Here is a 20,947-nt window from a genome sequence, read left to right as displayed (position 1 = left end):
GCTTGGCAAGAGAACCGCCGGCTTCAGGGTTCCCGTCGTGCGCCGTCGCTCGCCAGGCACAAAGATGGCGCCGCCGGGGACTGCCGAAGGCGATCTCGCGATGCTTCCTCCACAGCAATCGGAGGGCGGGGGCCCGTGGGAAGGTGGTCAATTAGGGTAGCCCGAGCTGGCTTCGGAGCAAACGCTCCCATGTATCGGAAATGGGCGGTATGGATTACTGCAGAAGTTATTGCGCCTGCGCGCGGCCGGGCAGTGACGCATGCCCAGAACGGTCCTTGGAATAAAAACCCAGTTCTCCGTGTTTTACCTGTTTCCTCTAGAGGCCCGGGGCGGAGGAGCAGGGGGCGGAGAAACCAGGAATGAAACCGGGGAAAGGGCTGGTCAGGAGCCGGCGGCGAAGTGAGAGGCGTCCCTTAAAGGCACGGACATCCCTCTAGAGCCCGAACGGCGAACACGTTTGGGCGTCCCCGGGAGTCCTCCAACCCTCTCCGTCTCCCTACCCTCCCTGTCTGCGAGTATTCTTTGCAGAGTCTTAGCTGCCCCTTCATCCTCTTGTTGATTCGTGTTATTTATTGAGAGCTTGCTGTGTGGTCGGAGCTGAGCGTGCAACTGGCAGCCACAGCCCTCCCATTTCTCACATCACCGTCTAACTTTCTCTTTCATTTTGGCGCTCCATGAGCCTTCCACATCTCATACTATTAACTACTTCTGTTCCTGTTTTATTTCTCCTCGCTCATTCATTTATTCATTCATTCAAACGTGTGTTGTTCAGCGTTTCCTACGTGCCAAGTGCTGAGGAAACAGATGTGCTCTGACCTCAGGGAGCTATTGGCCTGGGATGGAGGTGGCTGAGAAAAAAACAATGATGACAGTTCAGCACAGTAAATTCTTCGATAAAATTGAGTACAGAGAGGAGTGACAGACAGTGGGGGCAGGGTGTTACGAAGTATATTACAGAGAAAATTCTTGAGGGCAGTCTCACAGGCATAGAATTTAGTCCAGTGAATTAGTCAGGATGATGTCAGGAAACAAACAACCTCAATTATTTTAACAGAGAATTTAATATAAAGCATTATAAATTAGATAACTGAAAAAGCGAGAAGAGCACTCAATATATCACAGAGATAGCATCTGCAGGAAGCAGCTGCTATGCCTAGAGCTAGGAGGACCAAGGAATGAGGTTGGGATTATTACAATTTAGACATTTAAAGGAGGGGTCTTGCGGAGCTGAAACTCAGACCTCTGAGGAGGGAGCAGCATCTGCTGGTGCTGGTGTCTTTGAGGGGGAGCTCAGGATGCCTGTCTGCTAGTATAGGGAAAACAGTGCTGGATCCAACTGCTGCTATGGAAGGGAACTGCTACTGTCTTTTTGTTTGTTTGTTTTTTAAGTATTTTTTTTATTGAGGTAACATTGATTTATAACATTATATAAATTTCAGGGGCACATCATTATATTTCGATTTCTGTATAGATTACATAATGTTCACCACCCAAAGACTAATTACCATCCATCCCCATACACATATGCAAATCACCCCTTTCGCCCTCCCTTCCCCTCTGGTAACCACTAATCCAATCTCTGTCTCTATGTGTTTGTTTGTTGTTGTTGTTATCTTCTATTTATGAGTGAGAGCATACGGTATTTGACTTTCTCCCTCTGACTTATTTCACTTAGCATAGTACCCTCAAGGTCCATCCGTGTTGTCACAAATGGCCATATTTCATCCTTTTTTATGCTGAGTGTGTATAGTGTGTATATATACCACATCTTCTTTATCCATTCATTCCTTGATGGGCACCTGGGTTGCTTCCAAGTCTTGGCTATTGTGAATAATGCCACAATTAACATAGGGGTGCATATGTCTTTATGCGTTTGTGTTTTCATGTTTGAATAAATACCCAGCAGTGGAATAGCTGGATGGTATGGTAGTTCTATTAATTTTTTGAGGAATCTCCATACTGTTTTCCATAGTGGCTGCACCAGTTTGCACTCCCACCAGCAGTGTATGAGAGTTCCCTTTTCTCCACATCCTCTCCAACACTTGTTATTTCTTGTCTTGTTAATTATAGCCATTCTGGGGGCGTGAGGTGATATCTCATTGTAGTTTTGATTTGCATTTCCCTGCTAGTTAATGATGGTGAACATCTTTTCATGTGCCTGTTGGCCATCTGTAGATCTTTGGGAAAATGTCTATTCAGATCTTTTGTGCATTTTTTAATTAGGTTGTTAGTTTTTTTGTTGTTGAGATGTATGAGTTCTTTATATATTTTGGATATTAACCCCTTATCAAATATATGGTTTGCAATATCTTCTCCCAACTGTTAGGTTGTCTTTTTGTTTTGTTGATGGTTTCCTTTGCTGTGCAGAAACTTTTTAGTTTGATGTGGTCCCATTTGTTTGTTTTTCCTTGCCTGGTCAGACATGGTATTTGAAAATATGCTGCTAAGACCAATGTCAAGGAGTGTACTGCCTATGTTTTCTTCTAGAATTTTTATGGTTTCAGGTCTTACATTCAAGTCTTTACTCCATTTTGAGTTAATTTTTGTGTATGGTGTAAGATAACGGTCTACTTTCATTCTTTTGCATGTGGCTGTCCAGTTTTCCCAACACCATTTATTGAAGAGACTTTCCTTTCTCCATTGTATGTTCTTGGCTCCCTTGTCGAAAATTAGCTGTCCATAGATGTGTGGGTTTATTTCTGGGTTCTCCATTCTGTTCCATTGATCTGTGTGTCTGCTTCTGTGCCAGTACCATGCTGTTTTGGTTACTATAGCTTTGTAGTGTATTTTGAAGTCAGGGAGTGTGATACCTCCAGCTTTATTCTTTTTTCTCAGGATTCCTTTGGCTATTCGGGGTCTTTTGTTGTTCCATATAAATTTTAGGATTCTTTATTCTATTTCTGTGAAAAATGTCATTGGAACTTTGATAGGGATTGCATTGAATCTGTAGATTGCTTTAGGAAGTATGGACATTTTAAACATGTTAATTCTTCCAATCCAAGATCATGGAATATCTTTCCATTTCTTTGTATCTTTTTCAGTTTCTTTAAACAATGTTTTATAGTTTTTGCCACTGTCCTTCTGAGAACTTCCAATCTCTCTCCAGCCTGGAGATGAGAATGAGACACCTAGAGCAGAGCTGAACTTGACCCACATCCTTAAGCAAAGCAGCTTTGGTGTTGAGAGCCACTCATTTTGGAAGGTGGATGTGGTCAGAAAGGGGGCCATTGACTCCTGTCACACATCCCGCTTAGTGGGGACCATCGTGTTAAAACATTTGTATAAAACCTGTTCAAGGTCAGGGTTTTATACCAAGCAGAGCTGCCCCAGCCAACTCACAAACCCATGAGTGAGAAATACATGTACATCATAGTATGGCACTGAGACTTTTTGCTGACTAAATGCAAAAGTGGACTAATACAGCAGCTCTGTTCCACAAAGTGAGCAGGAGTTAGTCTCCTTCTGTCTTCTTGTTCCACCATCTCTAGAGGGTTCTCCTGGTATATTTGGTCCAGAATGGCTCAGCACCATATCACATTCCAGTCATCAGGAAAGGGAAGGCTTACCCATTTCCTTTAAGGGCATGACCCAGAAGTTGTTAACATCACCTATGTTCACAATCCATTGGCCAGAACTTAATCACATTACTGTATCTACCTGCAAGAGAGACTGGGAAATGTGGTCTTATTCTAAGCAATCTTGAACCTAGCTAAAAATTCTATGACTTTAGTAAAAGGCTGGGGGGATAACCAGCAGTCCCATAAAATAATTAAAACTTTAAATCTGATTTAAAGTTATATCTTGTTTTCTCTCCCAGTTGGGTCCTGCCACCAGTGGGGGGCTTGAAGTCAAAGAAGAGGGTATGATCCTTCTCGTTCTGTTACTTAGGCTTCTATTTCTCCTCTCTCATTTTGCTAACCATAGTTTCTTCTCCTCCAAAGATGAAGAGGGTGGGAATGGAGGTGGGCAAGTTATTGCTTTATTGCTTTAAGATGGCTTTGTCCTCTCTGGACGTGGAAGATATCTAAAATTGGCCCTTTCTTGGTTTCTTTTGGGGATTCTTCTTAGGCTCCCACTGGGAAGATTTGATAGTACATCTTAGCACACAAATGATGCTCTTTCCTCTGTCTGGCCTCTCTCTTCTCAGCCCCTGGTGTCTTTTACTTTTTGATGTTGCTATAAGTCCTCTCTTGGTTGTCCATGCCTTCTATGTGACTGGCATCCAAATGCTGGCTCTCCTAAGGGGTGTGATTCTTCAGCACCCTCCTCACATCACAGTTCTTTGAAATAGATTCAACTTCTTCTAACTTTTTCTCAACCTCTGCCTCTTGTGAAATACCCAAACTTCTTACTGCCAGGATCCCCTCACCAACTGGCAGGGCCTTTGGCAGGGCACGAGCAAGAGGCTCAAGTTTTTTTGCTTTCTGTGATAGTCACTTGATCCATGGGACACTCACATATCCTTGCCATGCTGAACAACAGGCATACTGCCCTGTCATTGCTGTTCCAGCAAGCTTCCTGTCTTCTGAATTCTTCTGGCAAGAGGCAGGCAGCAGTGTCTATGCTGACTCCAGTCTCTAAACTCCAAGTGTATGTGGTCGGCTCTCCCTAAAATCCTCTGTGTGAGTTGGACCTATAGATAGCTGCAGTTCAGTAACCAAGCAGCTGAAGGGTGATACATCTGGAAGACACTCCTAACTCAGCTCTCAGAGGCCCCTTGCTGGGCTTGGCCTTCCCCAATGGAAGAGAAAATCTACAACACTCTCTCAAAGATGATAACTAATAAAAATCTCCCTTCTAGTCTTCTCTTCTTTAGGCTGGAGGAAGTGTTTGGATGATAGTCATAGAACCAGTTTTGCTGCCTCTTGGTGAGCCTTTAGGGAAGGGCCTAGAAGCTCTCTTTAGTATGTGATAGAATTTTGCATGTATATTCCTCAGCTGTATCAGATACATCTTATGTACCATTTCAGGTATTTTTGGCCTCACTTGTTGTATCAATAATCTATTGCCATGTAACAAACCACTCCAAAACATAATAGTCTAAAATTATAACCTTTTTATTTGCTCATTATGCAGTAGGTCAGCAATTTGGGTTGGGCTCAGCTGGTCAGCTCTTCTTCTAGTCTTACCCAGTGTCACTCATGGTGACAAGTATAGTGGCTACTCATGGACTAACAAGGGCTGCCTCTCACCAAGTCATCCCAACTCCACAGGGTATGGTCTAAAAGCTAAAAAGTTAGCTTTAGCTAATGGCCATAGCTTTAATGGGCCATTTCATTAGGCTGTCAGCTTCTGAGTGATAACGTATATGATGAGACCCGTGTTTCTCATGGTCATGTGCAACTCCTTTGCGGTAACACGGGTCCATTGGTTTTAGGCAATACTGTATGGGATACCACGTCAATAGATGACCATTTTGTAATCTCTTGAATGGTAGTGCTGCTAGGGGAACTGTGTATGGGAAAGGCAAACATAACAAGAGTATGAATCAGTTCTGGAAAGAATGAATTTCTGCTCCACAGTCATGCACACGCTATGTGGAAGGGATCCAAAGTAATCAATTTGTCCAAGTGACTGGCTAGTCTCCTTGAGAAATGGTGCCATACTGTGGCTCAGTGTTGATTCCTGCAGGTGGTGGGTTGGGCCAATAGTAGCTAATTGAGCCTTGGTGAGAGGAGACCCTTGTTGGACCTGAAGGGTGAGCCTGGGTTCCGTTGATAGGATCCCTTGCTCTTCCTTCTTATGCAGCAAGCCTACGAGGAACCTTGTCAGTGATGGACTACTCAGGCTGCTTGGTGCCAGGCAATCTGGATCTTGGGTGCCAGCTGTTTATAGGCATTGTCTGGGACCTTGGGGCTGATGGGATATTACAGTCCTCCTGTGAGAGGAGGAAATCCCATGGGAAGCTGAGCTTGGGTGCAGCCCATCCCTCTGGGAGAAGGGCAGATCTCTGGTTTTAGTTAGCTTTTTGCCTGCAACCCAGCATCATGAGTTCTCAGGATCACTTTAAGACAAATGTACTCTTCGTACTAAAATACTCTATTTAAATTATGTTAATTTTCACCTCTGTGTAGACCCTTGATTGATTTTTACCTTGTGATTTGGTGATTCTCAATGGTAAAGGGGTTCCTTGTAATCTAAATTTTTCCTTATTATTCTATCCTCTACTTTGCTTCCTAGCTAACCTTCCTTTAGCACTTGCCCCTGTACTGGCCAGTACCCTAAATAATGAGTGTGTCGGAATGCCTTCTGAACTTGCTGGAAGAACTAAAGGCAGCCTATTCTAATTTTCCTTATCATAACCACAAGGAACAATGGAATTGAGTCCTCTTATACCAAAACACTTAAAAGGGGAAAATAAAATTATTAATTAAGTGCAAAGGACAAAGAAGGAAAAGACATCAGTTGGCTATCACCCACACCCTTTCACTCCTGGTCCCAGGGCAGGTCAGGCTCATTGGCTGACATTTCAGTATTCTCTGACTTGAGAGTTGTATATCTGGTGATGGATAATGGGTTAGTGCTTCTTCTGGAGCATAACTCACCTATCCTCAGCAAGACTCTTTTTGGAACAAGCTAGAGAAATAGGGTTGTATCTCAGGCCATCACCTGAACTGGATGGATATAGTACACCAACCTCAGCAACTCCAGCTGGTGACAAGGATCAACCCTGTCACATCCCTACTTTTCCCTGCCAGTCCCTGTTCCTAAACACCAGAGCCCCCATCCAGTAGTCCACTCCCCATTGGGTCATCTCTATCAAGGCTGTCATTTCAGAAGTGATAACCTATCTCTCAGAAGAAAGAGAGGTTATCTGTTTTTTCATTTCTTCGCATTTTTCTTCAGTCTCAGAAGAAAGAGCTTAATTAAAATTGGTTCAACATATTTTTCTTGTTTGGAGTCAAAGTTTAATTAATAATAGGAATAAAAACATTTAGGGGCCAGTTCTCTTGATCCGTACAAAGTAATCTCTAATTCCTTTTTCCAAAAAGTACATTTAAAGTAGAAAACATGCTCAATGTCTACTTCCGAATAAACTCACTGTGACTCTCAATTTTCTTTCCTCAATGCTAGATAAGCTCAACGATGCTCTGAGAGAATCCTCACACACAAGCTCACAGTTGCCCACCTTCTTCAACTCTCAAGTTGAGAGAATCACAAATAGATTTCTTTAAAAAAAAAAAAATCTCTTCTCTAACGAGCCAGCAAGGTAGGTTTGCTACAGATCGAGTGGGTGGATAACGGAGGTAGGAGAAGACAGGAGAGGAAAACACTTGTTGTGTATTGGTTTGATATGATTTCAAATCCACTTATTTATGACTTAAATGAAGTTGTTTTAGTTCACTTGTTTATGACAAAGAAAAAAAAGTTGTTCTTTTAATATAAGAATGAAGTAAATTGTGTCAGGATGTCATCATCTCATCTGTTGTCATTAAGAACTCAGTAGCCTAGCTGCTGAGGGGCCTCGATTGGGGCTTATCAGTAAGAGCACGCAGAGAAGCAACTATTGCAAGAGGACATTTAGACTATAAACACCAAGAGTTGGTGAAAATTATTCGAGAATTTTTGTCTGGGCAAGACACTCTTTGCTCACCTAAATAAACTCTCCAAAAACCGTGGGGCATTAGCTCCTTTTGTGGTAAGGATGACTCCCTTATCAGTAGTGGTGACAAGCGGCCCCATGGAGAAGATTAGCCTGCCCCTCAACACCAGTGCCATCATTCCCTAGCAATGTGCTCTAGCAACGGGGGAGTTTTCACTTTCGTCTTGCACTGGCAGCTGGACATCAGCTTTTGGTTGGTCAAGCCAACTCTCCCGAGTACCTACTCATATAAAAAGGTACACCTCAATTTAATTTGGACTTGATTCCTTTCATCTCCCCTTGCCTGGAACAATAGGGTGATTAATCTATCATTGGTTTGGAGTATGTTATGTTATTTCTTTATTGGCTTATTAAGAGACATTGTCCTGTATGCTATTGGCTTGTGAAACTATTATAAATCCCACAGCAAACTTGAGTTAAATAAACTATTGGCAAAGACAGTCTTAGTCTCTGAGCATAATTTTGCCCCCCAAAACAAAACAACACCGTTTTTGGCTAGGCAGGTACAAGAGAATGAGTGGGTAGGTGAATTGGGAAGAGTTCATATGGAGTGACCTAGCTAAGATTATAGCAATGGTAGAGCATTTGTAGTGGATATTGGGTGCTCCACCGAGATCCCCTCTTCAGGGCAATATACCTATCCCCAAGTTGCTAGGGCTATCAGTTCCTGACAGCTGACATCGATGTCCCTCACTGGGAATTGCCTTTGCTTCAAGGATCTACCTCACAAAAGTTGTGCACTTTCCCAGTGGGTGGCCCACAGCCAATGACTGCTGATGGGGAAATACAAAGACTTGGCATTCTTGCATTAATTTGGGTCAACTCTGAAGGACAATTCCAGCTTCAGAGCTCCATATAAGACAGGCCGAAGCCTTGGTCGAAACCTCATCATGGGTCAATGTCTCCCTCTGTCCAATCTTACTTCCTTACAGGTATATTTCCCAAGAGACTTTCTCAATAAACATTCTGCACTCAGCTATTCATCTCAAAATCTGTTTCCAGGGAACCTAATCTAAGACCTCTGTATAGTAAACCTATGTATACTGGACTGAGTTGTTTTATTGTCTAGCACCTACCAACCCTTCTTCTAGTAATTGTTCCAGATTTCCCTTGGTGGGGGATGGAGGAGACTACTCCCCTTTTTAAGTGTATGTGCCTCTAGTGAAGTTGCCTTCATCTCCGGCTCCAAGGGTAATCAATATTATTCAGTCCTGGCCAATCAGAGCCTCACAATCCTCAGGCCACAGTAATTGGTTCAGGGGTGCGCACATGACTTAGGCAGAGCCAATCAGATGCAGTGAGACTTTTGCTGAGACATCTAGGAAAAACATTCTCACTTTTTTCTAGAGGATGGAAGATCTAGAGTTCCTACAGCCATCTCATGACTACAGTGAGAACTCCTGTCTAAAAATGGTACCAACCCAAAAGAAGTGAACTGCAAGATGAAAGAGAGAGAGAGAAAGAGAGAGGAACTAGATTTGGAGGATATCATTTCAACTCCTGCATCAGTACTTAAAACCAGTCCTGGGGCCGGCCCGTGGCTTAGCGGTTAAGTGTGGGCGCTCCGCTACTGGTGGCCCTGGTTCAGATCCCGGGCACACAACGATGCACCGCTTGTCCAGCCATGCTGAGGCGGTGTCCCACATACAGCAACTAGAAGGATGTGCAACTATGAAATACAACTATCTACTGGGGCTTTGGGGAGAAAAAGGAGAAGGATTGGCAATAGATGTTAGCTCAGGGCCAGTCTTCCTCAGCAAAAAAAAAAAAGAGGAGGATTGGCATGGATGTTAGCTCAGGGCTGATCTTCCTCACACACAAAAAAAACAAAAACCAGTCCTATCCCCTATACTATTCAGTTACATGAACTAATACATTTTCCTTTGAGTAAGCCTGTTTAGAATAAATTTTCTGTTGCTTGCAAACAAAAGATTCTAAACTGATATACCATGAATGAATGAGTATAAGAAATAAAGGGTTTGAACACTGAAGACCATGATTGAGTGTAGGGAAGGCAAAGTGAAGAAAAATATTTATATTCTGTGTTAATAAAATGCATCCTATCTTTTCCTAGTGCTTAGTGCTCAACATATAATAAGTGCTCAAGACCTAAGTGCTCTATAAGCATCTGCTAAATTAATGTAATTCTACAAAAGGAAACAAACCTGGAGAACCTAAGTTGACACAGTAAGTTTGGACAGAGGCAGGATTTAAATCCTTCCTTACCAAAGTCAGTGATATATGGATTAATACTGCTTACAAAATATTGTCACTGAGAGTCTTCTTTGCTCTTGGGAAGACTAGAGCCAACTCCTCAATACATATAAAAAATGGCTTCTGGGGCCGGCCCATGGCTTAGCAGTTAAGTGCGCACGCTCTGCTACTGGCAGCCCGGGTTCGGATCCCGGGTGCGCACCGACGCACCCCTTCTCCGGCCATGCTGGGGCCGCGTCCCAGGTACAGCAACTAGAAGGATGTGCAGCTATGACATACAACTATCTACTGGGGCTTTGGGGGAAAAAATAAATAAATAAAATAAAATAAAAAAATGGCTTCTGTTTCAACCACTTTCTCACCCAGATAGTCTTAAGGTCTTTCTGGACCACAGAGTTTCCTTTTCATAGTAAACATGGAATAGTACAAAGAGACATTTAACAGATGAAAATTGAGATTAAGAGAATTGCCCAAGGTAATAGGTAACTGTCCAGCCAAAATGGGAATTCAGCCCTTGCCTTCCCAAATGGAATGAACTCTCTGTCAGGAACAGTAGAAACAGCAAGTGTCATTTACTCATAGCCTTAGGAATTCATTCATTGCTCAATATACATTTACTGAGGCAGGTTTTGAAGATACAGAGATGAATAAAACAAAGTCCTTGGCTTCAAGGTATAACCAGTCCGTTGGAGAAAAATGCCACATAAACAAATAAGCATAATGGAATGAAGTAAATGAAGCTATAGTTCATACCTTTGGTGTTCTAGAAACTATGGGTCTCGAGGAAGTCTTTGGGAGGGTTGGGGTTGGGAAAAGTTATAGGAAGGAGAAATTTGTCTAGGGAGATTATCCTTAAAGAGGTCATGTGTAAACTCATAACAGAAATGAGCAAATATATGTTTAGTTGTTATTAATGAAATAATAAATATTTAAAATCAAATTTTATCATTATTTCAGTTTTACCAAGGAGAAATTATGTAGAGAGTTTTTAAAAACTTCTCCTTTTGGTACCTAAAAAGATAATTTGTTGGGGCTGGCCCAGTGGCGTAGCACTTAAGTGTGTGCGCTCCACTTCAGCGGCCCGGGGTTCACAGGTTCGGATCCTGGGCAGGCATCAATGCACTGCTTGTCAAGCCACACTGTGGTGGCGTCCCACATAAAGTAGAGGAGGATGGGCATGGATGTTAGCCCAGGGCCAATCTTCCTCAGCAAAAAGTGGAGGATTGACATTGGATGTTAGGTCAGGGCTAATCTTCCTAAAAAAAAAACCATTTGTTTACGCTCAAACCTCATGCTCCCAATCAGAGATTGGTGACATCACAAGAATTCTTTCTTTTTTTTTTTTTTTAAAGATTTTATTTTATTTTATTTTTCCCCCCAAAGCCCCAGTGGATAGTTGTATGTCGTAGCTGCACATCCTTCTAGTTGCTGTATGTGGGACTCGGCCTCAGGATGAACGGAGAAGTGGTGCCTCGATGCGCACCCGGGATCCGAACCCGGGCCACCAGCATCGCAGCGCGCGCACTTAACCACCAAGCCACAGGGCCGGCCCACAAGAATTCTTTCTTAACTTCTTATTCTATAATTTTCTGACCCATTGTCATGAGCCTAAAGATGTGGGAGGGAATAGCTGGGAGGTGGTAAATCACAGTGCATGAGAGTGGGTCCTTGTGATATTCCGATTTATGGTAAGAAATATATATTTGGTCCTTGTCCCCATTCCTGGCACAGAGCATCTAAAACCTTTGGAATTTCCTACATGATAAGAACTATAAAAGTGCCTTTTGTTATTCATCACAAGTCCCTTTCAACCACACCTGATATTATGTTAATGAGGTGACTTTTGGAAAGCCCCTAAGGATGGGGGCTGCTTGCCAAGGGAACCAACCTTGTATTTAGAGGGTTGGAGCTTTTAGCCACACCCCCAAACCTCTGGGGAAGGGAGATGGGCTAGAGGTTGAATAAATCAGCAATGACCAATGATTTAATCAATCATGCCAACTTAATGAACCCTCCATAAAAACCCAAAAGTACAGGGTTCAGAGAGCTTCCTGTTTGGTGAACATGTAGAGGTGCCAGGAGGGTGGCATGCCAGAGAGAGCTCCATGCCCCTTCCACCATACTTTGTCTTAGGCACCTCTTTCATCTGGCTGTTTCTGAGTTATATCCTCTTATAATAAACTGGTAATCTAGTAAGTAAATTGTTTTCCTAAATTCTGTGAGTTGTGCTAGCAAATTAATTGAGCCTGGGGAGGGGGTCATGAGAACCTCCAATTTATAGCCGGTTGACCAGAAGCACAAGTGACCACCTAGACTTGCAATTGATGTCCGAAGTGGGGAGGGAGGGGGCAGTCCTTTGGGACTGAGCCCTTAACCTGTGGGATTTGACACTATCTCTATGTAGATAGTGTTATTGACTAGAATCTTAGCCATATGACTACATCTAACTTCATATGCCTAGGAAACAGATTAGAATGGATTTTGGTGGACAGCTAGTAGACTCCACCAAAATAGTGTATGTAAAATCTTTTGCTCTTATCTTTATATTCTTACTTGCCTTATCATTATATCAAACATTTTCCATGTTTCTTCATAGTCTTCATTATTGTGGTAGATTTTATTGTTGTTGAAAATATTTGCTGCCCCTTTCCTCTGGGGCCGTATTTACAGAGCCAGTCCCTGGTGGTCCTCCCTGTAAGAGCAGTATCTACTTCATTGATATCAGGCTTGGTCATATGACTTGCTTTGGCCAGTGGAATTTGAACAGAAATGACATATCCCACATCTGAGCATAAGCTTTAAGAGCTATTGTATTATTCTGTTCCTGCTTTTTCCACTGCCTTGAGACCAGCATGGGCCTGGTCCTTCCAACTGGGTCCTGGAATGAAGCAGGGCTGCAGCTAACCTGCAAAGGATAAATAATTGAGTAAGAAATAAACCTGTGATAAATCAGAGATTTGGGGATCATCTGCAACTGCAGCATAATCTAGCAAAAGCTGACAATAATTATAATGGCTGCATTTTATTCCATTGTGTTATGTACTCTGATTTTTTAGTCCATTCTCCTAATATTGAACATTTAGGTGATTTCCAATTTTCTGCTATTATAAATAATGCTGAAATGAACATCTACGTGCACATTTTTTTGTGGTTGTTTTCGTTAAATTATTTTCTTAGGCTACATTTTCAGGGGTAGAAAACTGGATCAATGTGTATAATCATCATTATTGCTCTTATTCCCAAAAGGAGTGTATTGTCTGTGTATTAGGTCAGGTTCTAGCAAAACCCACAGAAACCACTCTAGTACTTCTAACAAAGCAAAAATAAAACAGGAAATTGAGTTTACAGGTAATGGAGAAGCTGAGAAGTCAGTGGTGAAATAACTCAGAGATTGGCAACAGCAGAAAGATGCTGCCACCCTAGGGATGGAGGGACACTTGGATGAGGTGGTATTAGCAGAGCCCAGAAACCAGAGCCATCCAAAGGGAACTAGAAGCATGACTGGATCTGCCTGGTCAGAACTGTCCAGTAGTTGCTGGGATCATCAAGGGAGGTTTGGTCTAGCAAAATTTGGACCCATGGATGAGATGCTCTAAGAAGCAGAAAGAGAGAGAAAAGAACTTTGAACTCTCCTCTTCTTGCTCTCCAATCTTCTGCAAGTACTGTCCATTGGGCAAAACTACCCAGAAGCCAGAGAACAAAGGAATTTGGAAAATTTAGTTTCTTGTGATACAGAACAGAGCAAGAGAAGGGCAGCAAGTTATCTGAGAGCAAACTGGACAGTAATGAATGAGTAAACCACGTTACCAGTCTTTCCAGTAGTGTGTGTTATCATCATTATAAATGTGACTCTTTTGGCATGGGAGGTAATATGGTTTAGCAGTTGAGAGTACTGACTCTGAAGTCAGACACCACTGGGTTTAAAATCCTGCTCTAAGTACTTCCTAACTATGTGACCTTTGGTGCGTTGCTTAACCTCTTCAAGCCTCAGATTCTCATATATAAAATGCTGTGAAGATTAAATGATATAAAATACTTAGCATAGTGCCTAGCATGAAATAGGTCCTCAATAAGCATTAGCTAATATAGTTATTAGGTGTAACATGAACTCTCTAGATTAGTTTAATTTTCACTCCTTTGTTATCTATATAGGATAAACATTTTCCAAGTGATTTTCCTTCACCACATGTATTTCCTCGAGAATCAATTGACTGTTCATTCTCTTAACTACAGGATTTAGGTGTCTTTCGTATGAATTTAAATGACTTGTTAATATAGTATAGTTATTAATCCTTCATCTATCACATTTTACATTTCATATTGCTCAAAGCAAAAGAAATAGTCGTTCTTACACAAAGCTGAAAAATACTCTATTTTGTTCTGGGTTTCTAAAATTTGATTATGATATATAATTACTTATTAATTAAGATGTAAGTTTGTGCATAACAGATAAATAAAATTTTTCCCATAAAAGTCTAGGCTAGTATGATGCTCTATAGTGTCAGAAAACCAGGCTCCTTCTATCTTATTCTGCCGTTCATACAGTGCTGCCCTGATTTCCTGATCCCAGATGGCTCTCTTCCACCTCAATATTCCAACTAGTGGGAAGGCAGAAAGGGAAAGACATGTGTCTTCCCTTTAAGGGCATAACATGGAAGTTGCACATGTGCCCTCTCAAATGCCATTGGCTAGAACTTAGTCCCATGACCACATCCAATTACAAAGGAGTCTGGGAAATCAAGTTTTTATTTTAGGTGGCCACACACTCAGCTCAAAATTCTATTATGATAGAAGAGGCGAACAGATATTAGGGGAAAAGCATTGCCTCTGCCACTCTGCTATTCTGGCCACACAGACATCTATGCATGCCCTTCTTCCCACACATAGAACATACCCATCGCCAAGGGAGAGAACTCCCAAGTACAATCCCATCACTACTGAGGGAGCGCAGAATATGCCACCCCAAAAAATACCTATTTGGCATATTGATTATCTTGAGCTGGTCATCTTTAATAAACAGTAGATGCAGAAGAAGCTCTGAAAACTGAGTATAAGTTATCCTCTTGTAAGAGACATTGACATTTATAAGGGAAATCTCCGTTTGTAAGCGTGTCTCCCTCTGTACCAGGAAGGGGAGGGTGACTAAAACTCTAGAAACTCTTATCAGTGAAGAAGATAAGGACTTAAATTTGCATAACAATCTTACCCTTGTTTACTATGCTTTTCCTCATCACCTCCAATAACTGGCACCCCAACATCTTTCTTTTATCTTTAGCTGGAGACGGTATTTAAGGTGGTGTCTTGGGCCATTTTGGGAAGTTACACAGTTTTCCTGGGTCTCTCCCATGTATACAGGAGGTATACATGTTATTAAACTTCTCTTTTTCTCCTGTTAATCTGTTTTTTATTACAGGAGGGTCTCAGCCAAGAACCTAGAAGGGTAGAGGGAAATTTATTTTTCCTCCCCTACACTACGTACATCTCAAAGTCCGAGATCTCTGAGTGATGTGTGATCCCCTATGTCAGGTTCAGATGTGTCTCCTTGTGATCCTGCAATCTATAAAAAATAAGAGAAGTGATATGTCCCATCCAAAACATAATGGTGGAGTAGGAGCAAGGTGACAAGAACAGAAACACCGATATTAGAAAGGGAAAAGTGGAACCACTCAGCAGTCATCAGTTCACAGCAATTATTGAGTCCTACTGGCTTGGAAATGCAAAAGCTCCTTGTCCTAGCATTGGATTAAATTCCTTAGTTAACTTATCTGACAGCCCTTAGCTCTGCTCTCTTAAAGGAACCATTTGTCCATTGTCCCTTATGTTCCTATTCTCTGCCTTCTGGAAGGTTCATTTTCTTTGATTATTATGGTCACATCTACAGTAGGCCTTTCTTGGGGATTGCTCAGCTTTCACAGCCTGTTTCCTGCTGAGCATTTTGAGGGTCCTAAACTGCTTGGAGGTGAAGGCGATGAGAATTTGCAACCCCAAAATATGTCTCTTTGGCATAAGGGTTATTTGGAGCTAATTATTTTCAAGAAACAGTAGACACAGAAGAAGCTCTGAAAACCAAGTAGAAGTTACCTTTTTGTAAGAGACATTTACATTTATAAGAGAAATCTCCATTTGTAAAGGTGTCTCCCTCTCTGCACCAGGAAGAGGAGGAAGGCTCTAAATCTCTGGAAACTCTTATCAATAGAAGACCAGGACTTAAATCTGCATAACAACCATGCCCTTGTTTACTGTGCTTTTCCTGATAACCTCCCATAACAGGCTCCCCACCTCCAACCTCTTCTTTTGTCCTTAGATGGAGATGGTAATTAAGACTGTAGCTTGGGCCATTTCGGGGAGTCACTCAGTTTTCCTGGGTCTCTCCCATGTATACAGAAGGTATACATGTTATTAAACTTCTGTTTGTTTTTCTCCTGTTAATCTGTCTTTTATTACAGGGGGGTCTCAGCCAAGAACCTGGAAGGGTAGAGAGAAAATTATTTTTCCTGCCCTACAGAGGCTTTAATCATCGTAGGCATTTGCCAGGCTTTTGGTTGCTTTGGCTTTCAGATTCCCTGTAACACTTAATAGGCTTCTGGTCTATTTGCTGCTTGTCAATTAGATATAGAAGTAACCATCCTGCACAGTCAGCTGCCCAGCAACGGAGTCTGTCTTGGCCATGAACTCATCTGGAGGAAGGAGGCAGGAAGCAGGAGGGCCTAGGGCTAGAAGGGCTCACAGACCCCAGGAACCGGATGTGCAACTGTCCAAGGCTCTGCCCTATGCCCTGTGCCACAGGGCCCTGAAGCTGGGACTTCCCATGGGGGCCAACAGCTTCGTGCCCCTGGGCGCCCTCCTGTAGCTGCCCCAGTTCCACAGCTTTTCAACTAAAGATGTGCAACGTGTGGTGGACACCCATGGTAAGCAGAGGTTTGCCCTGTAACTGGGGGACCCCAGCACTGACCTTCCCATCCACGCCAATCAGGGTCACTCTCTGCAGGTACCTTAGTTGGAGCTGATGCCCCTGAGACCCCGCAGGCCCTGCCCCGATGCTCATCCATGGCACATTCTGGCAGCACTGGCCATCCATCCTGCTCAAGGATCTGTCCTACTGGGGAAGGACATACATTCACCTGGCCCTAGGACTGTCTGGGGATCCTGGTGTCGTCAGTGGCATGTGGTCAAATTGCGAAGGGGCCATGTTCATCAATGGGCCCCTGGCCCTGGCAGATGGAATCCTCTTCTGCTCTGCCAATGGAGTGATTCTGACTCCAGGGAATGCTGATGTCTTCCTGCTTCCCAAGTACTTCAAGGAGGTCCTGCAGCTGTGCCCTGCCAGAGATCCTCTCTCCTTGGCTGGTAATGAAGAGACAGAGTGTCAGAGTGGCCCCAAGCACAGCTCCAAGGAATAAGGATGATCCAACAATAAAATATATATTAAAAAAAAAATAAATGTAAAAAGATAACAAAAAAGAAACTCTAGTTTGAAAAATAAAAAATAAAATAGAAGTGACCATAGCCCAAGATCTTTTCCAGGCAAATTTTCTTGCTGTTTCACTGTTCTCTGTGCCGACTCATCACCCTCTCATTTAACTTGGTAGCTGCTTCTTTAAGCTCTTCTTAATAGGTTTGGGTGGGAAGTTGATATCCTTAATGTGCTCTTTACCTCTGCTCTGGCTCTCATTCGCTGGTCAAGAAGGAAGGTGCTTGAGGAGCCAAAGTATTATCTTTTGCCGAGTCTTGCCCTTTTTGCAGCCTCTTTAAACCGCTTCACTGTGGAGTTGCAGAAAGCAGTTGACTTTCTCAATTGTATGGGGCTCTGAAATCACAGGCCACAGGCAGAGAATGACTCTTGACAGAGCTATGTTCTCTTCCATTTTTGGTTGCTGTCTGGCTACCTCTGAGTAGGGTCCATCCCTCTGTAGGATGTTGCTAAAAGTAGCAAGAAACAGCAGACAATGCTCAACATTATAAATCTTTCTTATTTACGCCAATGCTATTGCTGCCGATGCCTGTGTGCTGCTTTCCAAGATCTTGTTGACCTTTGTTAATGCTGTGCCTAGCTAAAATTTCTATTTCCTTAGAAGAAAGAGAAAATGGATGTTGAGGGAGAATTAGCACTCTGTCACAAATGCCTATTGATTCAGACACGTTCTTAATTCCACTCCATAAAGTGAGTCAGCAACTTGTAGAAGGCACGGGGCCAGCAAAACAGAAAACTGGCACCCTCAGATTGCCATATCGTGCAGTATCAAAGGGCTCACTATGAAAAAGGAAGCTCAGACAGCTCTCCCCCCACACAGCTAAAGTTGCAGCTAAATTTTAGCTAGTTTTGATATGATTGGTCTAAATGCTCAAAGATTATCTTGTAACTAGCAATGAAGCTGACTTTCTGGACCCTGTCAAAAACTTGATGTTGAAAGTCTAGCAAAACAGCTACACAGTCATTTTAAAAACTGTAAAAATGAGAAAACCTATGCACCGTTATAATTTTTCAATATGGTTGTCAGATTGTTGAAGTTACTTCTAAAATTTTTTAATTCTCTTTTAGATATGTTGAATGTAGATTTAGAGCTTGTAATATATCCTAAATACCTCACGATGTTTCCTCCTTTCTTACATTATGAAATAAACCTTTAAAGAGAATGAAAAATTAATGATTGCCACAAAGAGATTTTTCTTTCTCTTCTCAGCACGTTAATTTTCTTTATTATATGGCATTTTCTTGATGTTCAATTCATCTGATAAATCTACTCCAGATTCCTTCATCTCTAACACCAAAGATACCTTCACCACTTTGCACTGTCAAAATACAAATTAAATAACAATTTTATTTGAGAATGGAGGCAATGACCTTTCTAAACAGAAGTTCTAGAACAAAGTCAAAAGACTTTAAGAAGTTTATATTATTATATTTATTAATATGGGTATGAAACATAAGGGACTTTGGTCTATTTTGTTTACTGCTATTTACCTGGTACGTAGAACAGAACTTGGTGGACACTCAATAAACATTTATTGAGTTAATGAATTAATGGATTTTTCTTTTTAATAATCACAAAATACACTGGAAAATATTTAATCAAAGTAGTTGGAAGAGAGTTGGGTCTTCTTGATTCTAATAAGGAGAAGGCATGATGGGATTATATAATTCAGACTATTAAAATTCATGAAAGCATTCAGACTGGGTGAAAAGGCATTGAACCTCAGTTTAATGTCTCTGAGTATTCATACCAGGAGATAAGAGGAGGGGTACAAACTGTGGAAACACAATTATGTGATACAGTGTCTCAGATGTGTGTCTCTGGTGGGAGATAATGGGTGAGAAGACACTGATTCAAATGATTGGCAACATTAATGTTGAAATAAACATTTTCAAGTGCTCTTCATATAGTCTCCTGGCCTCAAAACGAATTTGAGAAGTGGTTTCTATTACTATTCTCACTTTATTTATTTATTTATTTATTTTTAATTTTTTGTTTATTGCAGTAACATTGGTTTATAACATTGTAAAAATTTCAGGTGTACATCATTGTACTTCTATTTCTGCATGGACCACATCATGTTCACCACCAAAATACTAATTACAACCCATCACCACACACATGCACCGAATTATCCCTTTCACCCTCCTCCCTCCCCCCCTCCCCTCTGGCAACCACCAATCCAATCTCTGTCCCTATGTATCCGTCCATTGTTGTCACTATCTACTACTTAATGAAGGAAATCATACGGTATTTGACCTTCTCCCTCTGACTTATTTCACTTTGCTTTATACCCTCAATGTCCATCCATGTTGTCACAAATGGCTGGATTTCTCCACTGTTGGGTATTTATCCAAAGAACTTGAAAACTCAGCCTCCCTGGGCGCCTATTCTCACTTTAAAAATGTGAAAATTGAGCTCTGGAGAGATAAGTAACTTGTCCAAAGTCTCACAGCTGAAGATTGGTAGAGCCAAGACCTGAAAGTCTTTGATAATCAAGGTCACGTCGGGTAAGAAGTCATGCTTTTGCTTCCTTGGCATTCAGCTACTCTGTGGTTCTCCTGCTGCCCCTCACCCTCTTCTGCAGCATAATTCCCTTTCTTTTTGTTAAGGATATTGTACTAATATTGTAATGTCTTTATGTGTCCTGAGTTAATAAAGGGCTTCTTTTCTCTTCTAGTGTCCAAAGTGATGCACAATATTTGCTGGGTCTTCAAGAAGGAAATAATGATGACTGGAACCAAAGTCCCAGAATTCTTCACAAGTAACCTGCCATGCTACAAATTTCTGGAAGAGCTATTTAGTAGGAACACTCTATTACGGACTGAATGTTTGTGTCCCCCCCCAAATTCATATGTTAACCCCCAACGTGATGGTATTTGGAGATGGGGTCTTTGGGGAGTGATTAGGGTTAGATGAGGTCATGAGGGTAGGGCCATCATGGTGGGATTAGCGGCTTTATAAGTAGAGGAAGAGAGAGAGATCTCTTTCTCTCTCCACACACATGCACTGAGGAAAGGCCATGTGAGGACACAGCGAGAAGTTGACCATTTGCAATCCAAGAAGAGAGCTCTCACCAGGAACTGAGTTGGCTGGCACCTTGATCTTGGACCTCCCATTCCCCAGAACTGTGAGAAAACAAATTTCTGCTGTTTAGATCACCCAGTCTAAGGTATTTTGTTATGGCAGCCCAAGCTGATTAATATACACTCTAGTGCTTTGGCCCCCAAACCTCTATGTGCACCTCTCAGCCCAGGTGAGGTGGACTGGATCACTAATGAGGAGTGAGCACTGTTTTTGCCTAGACTGGAAACTAGCCTAAATGGCCTTCTCATGTGTTCTTTCTCCTGAGCCTGAACCTGGCTTCTGCTCAAGTTTTTAAGAGGATGCAAATAGGGGTGGGGAGCTTCTTCCTAGCTGAGAGGGGAGTGAGAGAAAGAAGGGATGTGGCCCATTGTCATTACTAGTCACCAAAAGAGGCCAAGAGTAAGAATCTCAAAAAAGAGAATCCAGAGGAAGAGAATACATGTACAGACAATCTCTGTACATGGCTTGTACAGTCATTTAACTTCCCAGCTAATCACGGAAGCTGAGGTCATTGATTTCAGGCCTTTATTCTTTTGTAATATAGGTGTTTAGTGCTATAACTTTTCCTCTA

General features: G+C 42.1%; 1 pseudogene; it reads left to right on the top strand.

Moving 5' to 3' along the window:
* Window positions 1-16,454: 16,454 nt before the first annotated feature.
* On the top strand, window positions 16,455-17,234 carry LOC101393909 (tRNA 2'-phosphotransferase 1 pseudogene; annotated as a pseudogene).
* The last annotated feature ends 3,713 nt before the right edge of the window (window positions 17,235-20,947 follow it).

This window comes from Ceratotherium simum, chromosome X, assembly GCF_057802395.1.
Source record: "Ceratotherium simum simum isolate JZ-2026a chromosome X, ASM5780239v1, whole genome shotgun sequence".
Classification (NCBI taxonomy): Eukaryota; Metazoa; Chordata; class Mammalia; order Perissodactyla; family Rhinocerotidae; genus Ceratotherium; species Ceratotherium simum.
This window is presented reverse-complemented; position numbering and strand designations above follow the sequence as displayed.